The 12,311-nt window shown below is 52.9% G+C and overlaps 1 protein-coding gene across 1 annotated transcript in view; it reads right to left on the bottom strand.

Annotated features, from left to right (window-relative positions):
- The window catches only part of STAG3 (STAG3 cohesin complex component), a 196,095-nt gene that overhangs the window by 14,962 nt on the left and 168,822 nt on the right, over positions 1 to 12,311 (bottom strand). The window lies entirely within an intron of this gene.

Here is a 12,311-nt window from a genome sequence, read left to right as displayed (position 1 = left end):
CCCAAAAACTGTTGTGCAATTTCTCCTGAGTACGCCAATACCCCATATGTGGGGAAAATACAGTGTTTGGGCGCACGGCAGAGTTCAGAAGGGAAGGAGCACTGTGTGACTTTTTGAACGCAAAATTGGCTGGAATTGAGAGCAGACGCCATGTTGCGTTTGGAGAGCCCCTGATGTGCCTAAATAGTGGAAATCCCTCACAAGTGACCCCATTTTGGAAACTAGACCCCTCAAGGATTTTATCAAGGGCTATAGTGAACATTTTGAATCCAGAGGTACGACACAGAATTTGATAACATTAGGTCATCATATTGAATAAGTTGTCATTAGTCTTGAGCGCAAGTGCTAGCTACTTCAGCTTGCAACAGGTACTCAGGTATGCACCATGTATTGCGGGTGCTTGAGGGACATGATTGAGTCCCCACTCGCATGTTTCATGTTATTAGACACCCAAAAAAAAACATGCGGGGATCGCTCGTGCATGGCAGGCAATCCCCGCGAGTTTTTTTGGCCACGAAGCATATGGGGCGGAGACTCGAGCACCCGCGATACTCAATGCATAGCCGAGCACCCGATGCAAACTCAAGTAGCGAGCACTTGCGCTCAACACTAGTCGCCATATCGTCATCTTTTTTTTTTTTTTTACTTTAAAAAAAAATCACAACCCCAACTCCAACCCTAACCCTAGCACAACCCTAACCCTAGAGTATTTTTTACGCCGTTCCTCTCGCGGCATAAGTGATTAGACGACTTTTTTCTTCGGGTCAGTTCGATTACAGCGATACTAGAATGATATTGGGTTTTTATGACTGACAGCTGTCACACACTAAACGAGGCATTTTTTTTGCAGAATCTAGTTTTTGCATCGCCATATTTTGAGAGCTATAATTTTTCCATATTTTGGCCGACATCATGTAATGAGTCATGTGATGGCTCGTTTTTTGCGGGATGATTTGACGTTTTTATTGGTGCCATTTTCGGGCATGTGACATTTTTTGATCGCTTTCTAATCCGATTTTTGGGAGGCAGAATAAACAAAAACCAGCAATTCCAGAATTTTTTTTATGTTTTTTTTTATACTGTTCCGCGTGTGGTAAAATTGATAAGGCAGCTTTATTCTTCGGGTCAGTACGTTTACAGCGGTACCACATTTATATCGTTTTTTATGTTTTGTGCTTTTACACAATAAAAGCTATTTTATAGAAAAAAATTTTTTTTGCATCGCTTTATTCTGAGAGCTATAACTTTTTGATTTTTCGGATGATGGAGCTGTATGGCGGCTTGTTTTTTGCGGGACAAGATAACGTTTTCAGCGGTACCATTTTTATTTATATTCGTCTTTTTGATCGTGTGTTATTTCATTTTTTGTTTGGCGGTATGATGATAAAGCATTGTTTTTTGCTTCGTTTTTTTTTTTTTTTTTTTTTACCATGTTCACTGAAGGGGTTAACCAGTAGGACAGTTTTATCGGTCAGGTCGTTCCGGATGCGGCGATACCAAATATGTGTACTTTTATTGTTTGTTTTTCATAATAATATTTATTGATGGGTACAGTATATTTTTATTTTTGATGGATTATTTTTTTTTTAAATATTTTTACAATTTTTTTTTCATTTTTTAACACTTTTTGGACTTTTATTCTGTGTCCCACTCTGGGACTTTCACTTTTTTTATTCTGATCGCCTGTATAGCACAGGAATGCAGCAAAGAATCTTCCTGCTGTCTGGTGACCCGGATGTTGTCATGAAGACATCGGGTCGTCATGGCAACATCCAGGAAGCCGCGGCAGACAGCGCTGGAGGCCGGAAGAGGAGGTGAGTATTGCGATCACCTCCCCTTGCCACCGCAATGCTGCGATCAACTCCCCGCTCCCGGGGGTTAATGTGCCGGGAGCGGTGCGGGACCGCTCCCTGCACATAGTACCGGGTGTCAGCTGTGACTATCAGCTGACACCCGACGGCGATCGCCCCGCACCGCTTGTGTGCGGGCGCGATTGCCATATGACCTAATAGTACGTCATTGGTCCAATCGGCCCAGGTCACCAAGACGTACTATTAGATCATACGTCAGAAAGGGGTTAATTATTTATTATTAAGTTGTGTATGGTAACCCTTAAAAAATATCACGGCATATTTTATCCAATTTGTCGCGGTTTTTATTTTGGTTTAGACTTTACGTATATTGAATTGGGCCTTGTGCCTCCATGGTCTCCTGCTGTTTCTAACACTGGGAAATTTACTGCCATGCTTTCACTGGTGTAATTTGCAAAAAAATTATCATTTAAGGGGTTGTCCACGATAGGTGATGGGTGGGCGTCCGAAAGATGGGACCTCACTGAATTCCAGAATGGAGCGTCAGTGCCCATCCTCGCCCTCCGCTCCATCATTCCCTATAGGGCTGCTGAGCACTGTGCTCGGCTTTCTCCGACAGCCGCATATAGAGTGAGTGCAGCAGCAGTCAGGCGTCCGACCTCCGCTCCATCATTCCCTATAGGGCCGCTCAGCATTGTGCTCGACTTTCTCCGACAGCCGCATATAGAGTGAGCGCAGCAGCAGTCAGGCGCCCGACCTCCACTCCATCATTCCCTATGGGGCCGCTGAGCACTGTGCTCGGCTTTCTTAGACAGCCGCATATAGAGTGAGTGCAGCAGCAGCCAGGAATCCGACCTCCGCTCCATCATTCCCTATGGGGCCGCTCAGCAATGTGCTCGGCTTTCTCCGACAGCCGCATATAGAGTGAGTGCAGCAGCAGTCAGGTGTCCGACCTCCGCTCCATCATTCCCCATGGGGCCGCTCAGCACTGTGCTCGGCTTTCTCCGACAGCCACATATAGAGTGAGTGCAGCAGCAGTCAGGCGTCCGACCTCCACTCCATCATTCCCTATAGGGCCGCTCAGCACTGTGCTCGGCTTTCTCCGACAGCCGCATATAGAGTGAGTGCAGCAGCAGTCAGGCGTCCGACCTCCACTCCATCATTCCCTATAGGGCCGCTCAGCACTGTGCTCGGCTTTCTCCGACAGCCGCATATAGAGTGAGTGCAGCAGCAGTCAGGCGTCCGACCTCCGCTCCATCATTCCCTATAGGGCCGCTCAGCACTGTGCTCGGCTTTCTCCGACAGCTGCATATAGAGTGAGTGCAGCAGCAGTCAGGCGTCCGACCTCCACTCCATCATTCCCTATAGGGCCGCTCAGCACTGTGCTCGGCTTTCTCCGACAGCCGCATATAGAGTGAGTGCAGCAGTAGTCAGGCGTCAGACCTCCACTCCATCATTCCCTATGGGGCCGCTCAGCACTGTGCTCGGCTTTCTCCGACAGCCGCATATAGAGTGAGTGCAGCAGCAGTCAGGCGTCCGACCTCCACTCCATCATTCCCTATAGGGCTGCTGAGCACTGTGCTCGGCTTTCTCCGACAGCCGCATATAGAGTGAGTGCAGCAGCAGTCAGGTGTCCGACCTCCGCTCCATCATTCCCTATAGGGCGGCTCAGCACTGTGCTCGGCTTTCTCCGACAGCCGCATATAGAGTGAGTGCAGCAGAAGTCAGGAGTCCGACCTCCACTCCATCATTTCCTATGAGGCCGCTCAGCACTGTGCTCAGCTTTCTCCGACAGCCGCATATAGAGTGAGTGCAGCAGCAGTCAGGCGTTCAACCTCCGCTCCATCATTTCCTATGGGGCCACTCAGCACTGTGCTCAGCTTTCTCAGACAGGCGCATATAGAGTGAGTGCAGCAGCAGTCAGGCGTCCGACCTCCGCTCCATCATTCCCTATGGGGCCGTTCAGCACTGTGCTCAGCTTTCTCTGACAGCCGCATATAGAGTGTGAGTGCAGCAGCAGTCAGGCGTCCAACCTTCACTCCATCATTCCCAATAGGGCTGCTGAGCACTGTGCTCGGCTTTCTCCGACAGCCGCATATAGAGTGGGTGCAGCAGCAGTCAGGGGTCCGACCTCCGCTCCATCATCCCCTATAGGGCCGCTCAGCACTGTGCTCGGCTTTCTCGACAGCCGCATATAGAGTGAGTGCAGCAGCAGTCAGGCGTCCGACCTCCGCTCCATCATTCCCTATGGGGCCGCTCAGCACTGTGCTCGGCTTTCTCCGACAGCCGTATATAGAGTGGGTGCAGCAGCAGTCAGGGGTCCGACCTCCGCTCCATCATTCCCCATGGGGCCGCTCAGCAATGTGCTCGGCTTTCTCCGACAGCCGCATATAGAGTGAGTGCAGCAGCAGTCAGGCGTCCGACCTCCACTCCATCATTCCCTATGGGGCCGCTCAGCACTGTGCTCGGCTTTTTTCCGACAGCCACATATAGAGTGAGTGCAGCAGCAGTCAGGCGTCCGACCTCCACTCCATCACTCCCTATAGGGCCGCTCAGCACTGTGCTCGGCTTTCTCCGACAGCCGCATATAGAGTGTGAGTGCAGCAGCAGTCAGGCGTCCAACCTTCACTCCATCATTCCCTATAGGGCTGCTGAGCACTGTGCTCGGCTTTCTCCGACAGCCACATATAGAGTGAGTGCAGCAGCAGTCAGGCGTCCGACCTTCGCTCCATCATTCCCTATGGGGCCGCTCAGCACTGCGCTCCGCTTTCTCCGACAGCCGCATATAGAGTGAGTGCAGCAGCAGTCAGGCGTTCAACCTTCGCTCCATCATTCCCTATGGAGCCGCTCAGCACTGTGCTCGGCTCTCTCCGACAGCCGCATATAGAGTGAGTGCAGCAGCAGTCAGGCGTCCGACCTCCACGCCATCATTCCCTATAGGGCCGCTGAGCACTGTGCTCAGCTTTCTCCGAAACCGCATATAGAGTGAGTGCAGCAGCAGTCAGGGGTCCGACATCCGCTCCATCATTCCGTATGGGGCCGCTCAGCACTGTGCTCGGCTTTCTCCGACAGCCACATATAGAGTGAGTGCAGCAGCAGTCAGGCGTCCGACCTTCGCTCCATCATTCCCTATGGGGCCGCTCAGCACTGCGCTCCGCTTTCTCCGACAGCCACATATAGAGTGAGTGCAGCAGCAGTCAGGCGTTCAACCTTCGCTCCATCATTCCCTATGGAGCCGCTCAGCACTGTGCTCGGCTCTCTCCGACAGCCGCATATAGAGTGAGTGCAGCAGCAGTCAGGCGTCCGACCTCCACGCCATCATTCCCTATAGGGCCGCTGAGCACTGTGCTCAGCTTTCTCCGAAACCGCATATAGAGTGAGTGCAGCAGCAGTCAGGGGTCCGACATCCGCTCCATCATTCCGTATGGGGCCGCTCAGCACGGTGCTCGGCTTTCTCCAACAGCCGCATATAGGGTGAGTGGAGCAGCAGTCAGGTGTCTAACCTCCGCTCCATCATTCCCTATGGGGCTGCTCAGCACTGTGCTCGGCTTTTTCCGACAGCCGCATATAGAGTGAGTGCAGCAGCAGTCAGGCATCCGACCTTTCGCGCCATCTTGTAATGGGCAGACGGAGAGTTTTTATCCCCATCATTGGGAACCTCAGTGCTCGAACACCCACTGATCAAAAAGTTATCACCAATCCTGCAGAAAGATGATAACTTGTTTCAGTGGTCAGTCCCCTTAAGGTGTGACATTTCTGAAATATGGAGTGATCTCCACCTTCCTTCATTGTTAGAGATAGCAGAAGGGAGAGGGTTGAATACAGGCTCTCCACAATGTACAGAGACATATGTAGCGCCCCGAGGGTTCGGCCACTACAGGGGTATTGCACCTCTGCCAGAGGTGTGATATTCCACTCCCAGGTAAGGATGGAGTATGGACCAGGGCCCAGTTAGCTGCATGCATCACACACACCCCATTTCCGAGGGACAGCTCAACGGTGCTCCCATTTATACAGTAATGCAGGCACGACAGACCATGTCCCTGGCTGGAGTGGGGAGGGGGGAGGAAAACCCAGTGATGTAGGAGCAGAAGGGGACGGTTTCTGAGCATAGCTAGGAGCTCATTTGTTGCTGGTCACCTGAGCTCACACACTAGGGGAAGGTATATAAGGTGGGCACCATCTTAGTTCTGGGTGGAGTTCAGTGAGAGAAGGAGTTCAGCCAGAGAGGGCTCACAGGGAGCTGTGGCTCAGTCTGGGCCCAGCTCCACGAGGCAGGCCTAGGGTGAAGGCCAGAAACAGAAGGAAGGAACAGAAACAGAAAGGAACAGAAACAGAAAGGAATGGAAAAGGAAGAGAAGTACCCAAAGTGTAGAAGGGCTCAGAGACAAGAAGGCAGAAGGGACCCTAAGGACCCAGGAAATTACGGGTGACGGGTCAGGCAAGAAAAGGGTACCGGATCCCAAATTGGTGGAGGAGAAATCACCCTCAGCCAAGAACGGGAGGTCGTGATCGTCACTTGGTGCGACCCCCTGCTAAACCTTGCTAGGAAGGCACCATATAGGATAGCGGGAAACGGGGCCCACGTTTACCCGCATAGATCCGCGGCAGCTGGACAAAAGCTTGGTCACTGGTGGGGCACGAGCCAGAGGAAGGATAGAAGGGAGTCCTGTGCCATACTCCGGAGCTGCCTGGGGGTTGACCGAGCCCCTCTCCTGGTGGACGCAGCACGGCTCGGGCAGTCACTACCGGTACCGAAGTGGCTTGGAGTATACGAACTGTGAGTAAAAGACCCTGGACTGCAACATGTTGTCTTTGTGCTTCTTACTTCGCCAGCACTAACGGTACTGGGACTCCCTGCACCATCACCCCCACCATCTACTACATTGCCCTGAGGCTACACTCTTGCCGTGGGGAGTTATACTAACTCAGCTGCACACACCATCAGCCTTAGGGGACTGCCTTGCAGCGGCGGTTCATGATAGCCGCAATCCATGGGTGGCGTAGTCGGACATTATCTAAAAGACTGCCACTGGTCTGACCACCCTGAGCCTCGGAACCGGGTCGCCACTACTACTCCCAGCATTGCCCTGAAGCCCGGTTCCGAGTGCCCCAAGGCCCAGGGGGCGAGTCAGCTTTGGCGTAGTCGGCAGGATTGTGACCAACCCGCCACAAACGGGTATTGCGTGCCTGAAAAGAGACTGTTTCACTGTACTAAAGATGGCGCCCGCCCCAGAAGAACGAGCGCCATAATGTGCGCGCCAAAAGACAACAGGAAGCCGCCTCCCATCGTAGGCCAGGTCCCAGAATGGCGCCAAAGAAGGAGCCGACCCCAACAGCCATGAGCGCGGCGGTGGAGATGTCCATCAAGGTGGGGGGGGCTGCCCCTGAAAGTGATTGTCAGCAGATGGCCCCAAGACCACCCCCAGTGGGGGCGGAAAGAGAAGAAAACTGTGGGGCAGGGTGCGGTCTGGATCGGTCTGTACGGACCGCACCCGGGAATGGAGGGAGAGAGCAGCACCAGTACCCTGGCGCATGGCCTGCTGCAGGCCGAGCCCCCTGCAGCTTCGCGGAGCTGCTAGCCCAGCTCCCAAGGACCCGGAGCGTGAGCAAGCTGCGCTAGAAGAACTGGACCGGAGGATGGTCCGGGCGCAGCGGGATGTGATCGCCGGGTGGAAGGAGGAGTTGGCCCGGCAAGCCGTGACTCGACTGCAGGAGGCACTACCACCACCCAGCAGCACGCCTGCCTCCGAGGACGGTGAAGGAGGACCGGAGTCCGGGGACGACGACGCGGAGGAGGCTGCAACGACCAAGGCAGGTAACTGGGACGTCACCATCACCAGCCCTGAAGCCGCGAGCCTGCCTCAGCCTCCCGTTGCGAGGCCCGAAGCCCCGGGAACCGTACCTGTCACCACACCTCCGCCGCTACCAGCTAGGCTTCAGGCTGCAGGCGCTGTTGTCACGCTAAGCCCCGCGCCGTGCCATTTAACCCCGGGCGCGACAAAGAAACAGACGCCACAGGCCGGGACGCAAGGCCTAGTACTTCCAGGCGCCGCGACCCCGTCAGCGCCACTTGCCGCGGCTGTGCCACTCCCGGGCACGACCGGAAGATGACCACCGGCCTGGTCGCAAGGCCGAGTGCCCCCAGGCGCCGCTACCCCACCGGTGCCCCCTGCCATACAGCCCCTGGGCGCGGACTTGTTCGCCCAGCACACCGGGCCGGACGGGCAGCCCTTCATCTGGCCGCCCGAGTATATCAACCTCCGCCTCCAGAGAAGCCTGTCTGCGGAGGCCGGAGCCGCACTTGAACCCCTAATAGCTGTGCCGCCACCCCTGGACGTTGCCCAACCCCCGCTCGAGGACGCCCAGTTCGAATGGGACCCCACCGGAGAAAATCTGATGGGGTTTACCCAAGAAACCCGGGCGGATGCAGCCCGTCGACGAGAGTCCTGCCGTCAGCAGTTGGAGATGTTTGAGAGAGAGCGGCGTGTCCAGCAAGAGCGGCTCCAGGTGCAAAGTGCGGAGCAGAAAAGGAGAGCCCGACAGAACCCCCGAGCCGCCAGCGGTCCCAGAGTCACCGGGACCGTGGTGAAATTTCAAATGGAGCACGGCTGGGGCTTCATCAAAGATCCTGGGACCATCAGCAACGTCTTTGTGACCCGGAGGGGCGTCGAGAGTCACCTGCCAGAGGGACATCGTGGACGAGACCTGTACCCGGGTGACGTGGTGACCTACACCCGGCATAAGGGTGTAAAAGGGTGGTAAGCCCTCCACGTCCACCGGCTAACAGAGGAAGAGCTGCAGTACCACTCGGACCCCGAGTACCAAGAGGACCCGGATGGGTCTAAAGATCACCACCATGAGGAGCAAGGCGCATATGGAGGACATCGCTTACAGTAAAGCGGAAAAGCGTCAGTGTATATAGTTACCCATCAGGGTACAAAGGACTGTTCTGGGACTGTTTCAAATTTGAGTGTGGTCCCCGTTAGAACTGTTATGGGACCGTTACCTGCTAAAGTTGTCCCCTTCCCCAAGTTACCTGGCTGAGGACTGAGAACAGCCGCCCCTTTTCCTTAACCTGGCTGAGGACTGAGAGCAGTCATCCCCTTCCCAAACTGGCCGAGGACTGAGAGCGGCCGTCCCTGTAAATAGTTGCGCTTCCTAAAGCGCCCCCTACTGGTTTTATAAAAAGACTGCAAAAGTATACCTCAAGACAAATTTGCTGGACTGTTGCACCTTTAAGAAGAATGAACACCTGGTCGCAAGTTGCACCGCGGCCAGTACCCAAGAATATGTCTTACTTAAAAATATTTTATATAAAGAGTTTTATATGACAAAAGAGTTCCGGTAGTATTAACAATGACAAAGAAAAGTGTTTCCCATAAAGGGAATTGAACAATGTCGTCCGTTTTCTAATGTGAAAAGTTATTGAAAAAGTTGTGCATGTCTTTGTAATCTTTATCTTTGTAGTCTTTACTCTTTTCCAGCCCGAGGACGTGCTGTGGTTTACCGGGGGGGAATGTAGCGCCCCGAGGGTTCGGCCGCTACAGGGGTATTGCACCTCTGCCAGAGGTGTGATATTCCACTCCCTGGTAAGGATGGAGTATGGACCAGGGCCCAGTTAGCTGCATGCATCACACACACCCCATTTCCGGGGGACAGCTCAACGGTGCTCCCATTTATACAGTAATGCAGGCACGACAGACCATGTCCCTGGCTGGAGTGGGGAGGGGGGAGGAAAACCCAGTGATGTAGGAGCAGAAGGGGACGGTTTCTGAGCATAGCTAGGAGCTCATTTGTTGCTGGTCACCTGAGCTCACACACACTAGGGGAAGGTATATAAGGTGGGCACCATCTTAGTTCTGGGTGGAGTTCAGTGAGAGAAGGAGTTCAGCCAGAGAGGGCTGACAAGGAGCTGTGGCTCAGTCTGGGCCCAGCTCCACGAGGCAGGCCTAGGGTGAAGGCCAGAAACAGAAGGAAGGAACAGAAACAGAAAGGAACGGAAAAGGAAGAGAAGTACCCAAAGTGTAGAAGTGCTCAGAGACAAGAAGGCAGAAGGGACCCTAAGGACCCAGGAAATTACGGGTGACGGGTCAGGCAAGAAAAGGGTACCGGATCTCAAATTGGTGGAGGAGAAACTACCCTCAGACAAGAACCGGAGGTCGTGATCATCACTTGGTGTGACCCCCTGCTAAACCTTGCTAGGAAGGCACCATATAGGATAGCGGGAAAAGGGGCCCACGTTTACCCACATAGATCCGCGACAGCTGGACAAAAGCTTGGTCACTGGTGGGGCACGAGCCAGAGGAAGGATAGAAGGGAGTCCTGTGCCATACTCCGGAGCTGCCTGGGGGTTGACCGAGCCCCTCTCCTGGTGGACGCAGCACGGCTCGGGCAGTCACTACCGGTACCGAAGTGGCTTGGAGTATATGAACTGTGAGTAAAAGACCCTGGACTGCAACATGTTGTCTTTGTGCTTCTTACTTCGCCAGCACTAACGGTACTGGGACTCCCTGCACCATCACCCCCACCATCTATTACATTGCCCTGAGGCTACACTGTTCCCGTGGGGAGTTATACTAACTCAGCTGCACACACCATCAGCCTCAGCGGTCTGCCCTGCAGCGGCGGTTCATGATAGCCGCAATCCATGGGTGGCGTAGTCAGACATTATCTAAAACATCTAAAAGTGTCTAAAACATCTAAAAGACTGCCACTGGTCTGACCACCCTGAGCCTCGGAACCGGGTCACCACTACTACTCCCAGCATTGCCCTGAAGCCCGGTTCCGAGTGCCCCAAGGCCCAGGGGGCGAGTCACATACACGATGCGTATCTTCACACTCCCATTGCAGAGTCCCACCATTGTTTTCTTCGCTGTTGGGTTTTCTTAATCTTTAATTCATCGCTTTAGCAACAGCTCCCAGGATCTTCATCAGTGGGGCTCTCGCTTGCCAATGAGGTGGCGATCATCCCACATCTCAACCATTTCTTGGTGAAGGCCCCAGCCAAGAAAGAAACCTTTTCCAGTCTCCAGATCCCCTTGGCCTCCTTCGGTTGGATTGTCAGCACCCAGACATCTTGTCTGAAGCCATCTCAGCGCATGGCATTTCAATGACCCTAGACACACTTTTAGTGGGGTGTTTCTACCACAGGACAAGCCATCTCTTCTCCACCTTGGAGAAGCTCATTTCCATCTGTTTTTGCATTAAGGTTCTGGGCAGGATGGTCTCCATTTTTGAGGCGATACCGTTTCCCCAGTTTCACAATCCTGTCTCTTTAGAACAAGTCATTGAGCACCCTGGATGGACGCGGTTGTCTCCCCATTAGAGTCCTCTTCAATGGTGGGTGGTTCAGGCCGATTCCAGTCTCTCGGGCCGAGGAGCGGTGTCCAAACATCAGTCTGCGGGGGGACTCTAGAGGAATCCCCCTTAAGAACAACCTGTTGGATCGGAGGGCCACATTTCAAGCTCTTTTCCGCTGGTATTTCCTATTGAAAGATCGTACGCGTTCAGTGCAGACAGACAACTCACCTGCAGTTGTGGCGAAAACCATCAGGGGGGACACAGGAGTCTCTTCACCATCTGTGCAGGGACACGGTCACCACCTTGCACGTGAACCTGTACACAAGCACGGTTCTGATGTCCTCATCCCCCACCAGGTAAAACTGCTTTTGGTGCACATACCAGTCCAATGTGTCCCGGAACTATCCCAATTCTCAGTTTTGTTTTTTTTTAATGGGCGGTTCCTCTTCATCAGCATTCTGTCAGCACTATAGGTGCTGGGAACTCCCTTTCCCTCACTTCCCAAAATGCATTGCTCCTGCCATTACTAAGTCAACTAAAAGCCACCTCTATGTTATGCCTGTGCACAGTTTCTGTTACAGAGAAATGCTCCCAATTACTGTTTCTATACAAAGACCCTCCTCACTTCCTGTACAGAGATAAAAAGACCCAGCCCCACTTTGCTGTCTCTGCAACTAAATACAGATTATGCTGGACAACAAACCCTAGTGGCCGGGTGTAAAACAACCTGAATATTTAATAAAGTGACCCGCGGATTATTGATTTATCACATTATCTCATGAGATCAAGTTGTCTGAGAACACAGCGACCATTTACCAGAATGCCGCCAGAGCGTGCACCCAACTATGTGAGAACTGCTGGTGCCTCCTCTTCTGGGTAACTGAAGGGAAATGTAGGAAGGATCTCAACAGATCTAAAGAAACCCATAACAATTACATTTATCTTGATTTATGTTTGCCGCAGCATAAAGTAGGAGCAAAACCCCTGATCCCAGCATTGTGTCACTTACTGGGCTTCTTGCTGTAGTTTTGATGAAAAAAAAAATCAGAAATTTGTGAATAAAATGGTATTTTTTATCGCTTATAAGATATATTGCAATAGCACAGTATATGGTATAAATTACGGTTTCCTTTGAATCTCAGCCAATCGCTGATTTTGAGTGAGCGATGGAAGCCTTCATCAGGCCCCTAACTACTA

The sequence above is a fragment of the Phyllobates terribilis genome, unplaced genomic scaffold (assembly GCF_046119375.1).
Source record: "Phyllobates terribilis strain yellow unplaced genomic scaffold, ASM4611937v1 Scaffold_11__3_contigs__length_659146591, whole genome shotgun sequence".
NCBI lineage: Eukaryota > Metazoa > Chordata > Amphibia > Anura > Dendrobatidae > Phyllobates > Phyllobates terribilis.
The sequence above is the reverse complement of the archived record's forward strand: the minus strand, read 5'-3'. Positions and strand labels throughout refer to the sequence as shown.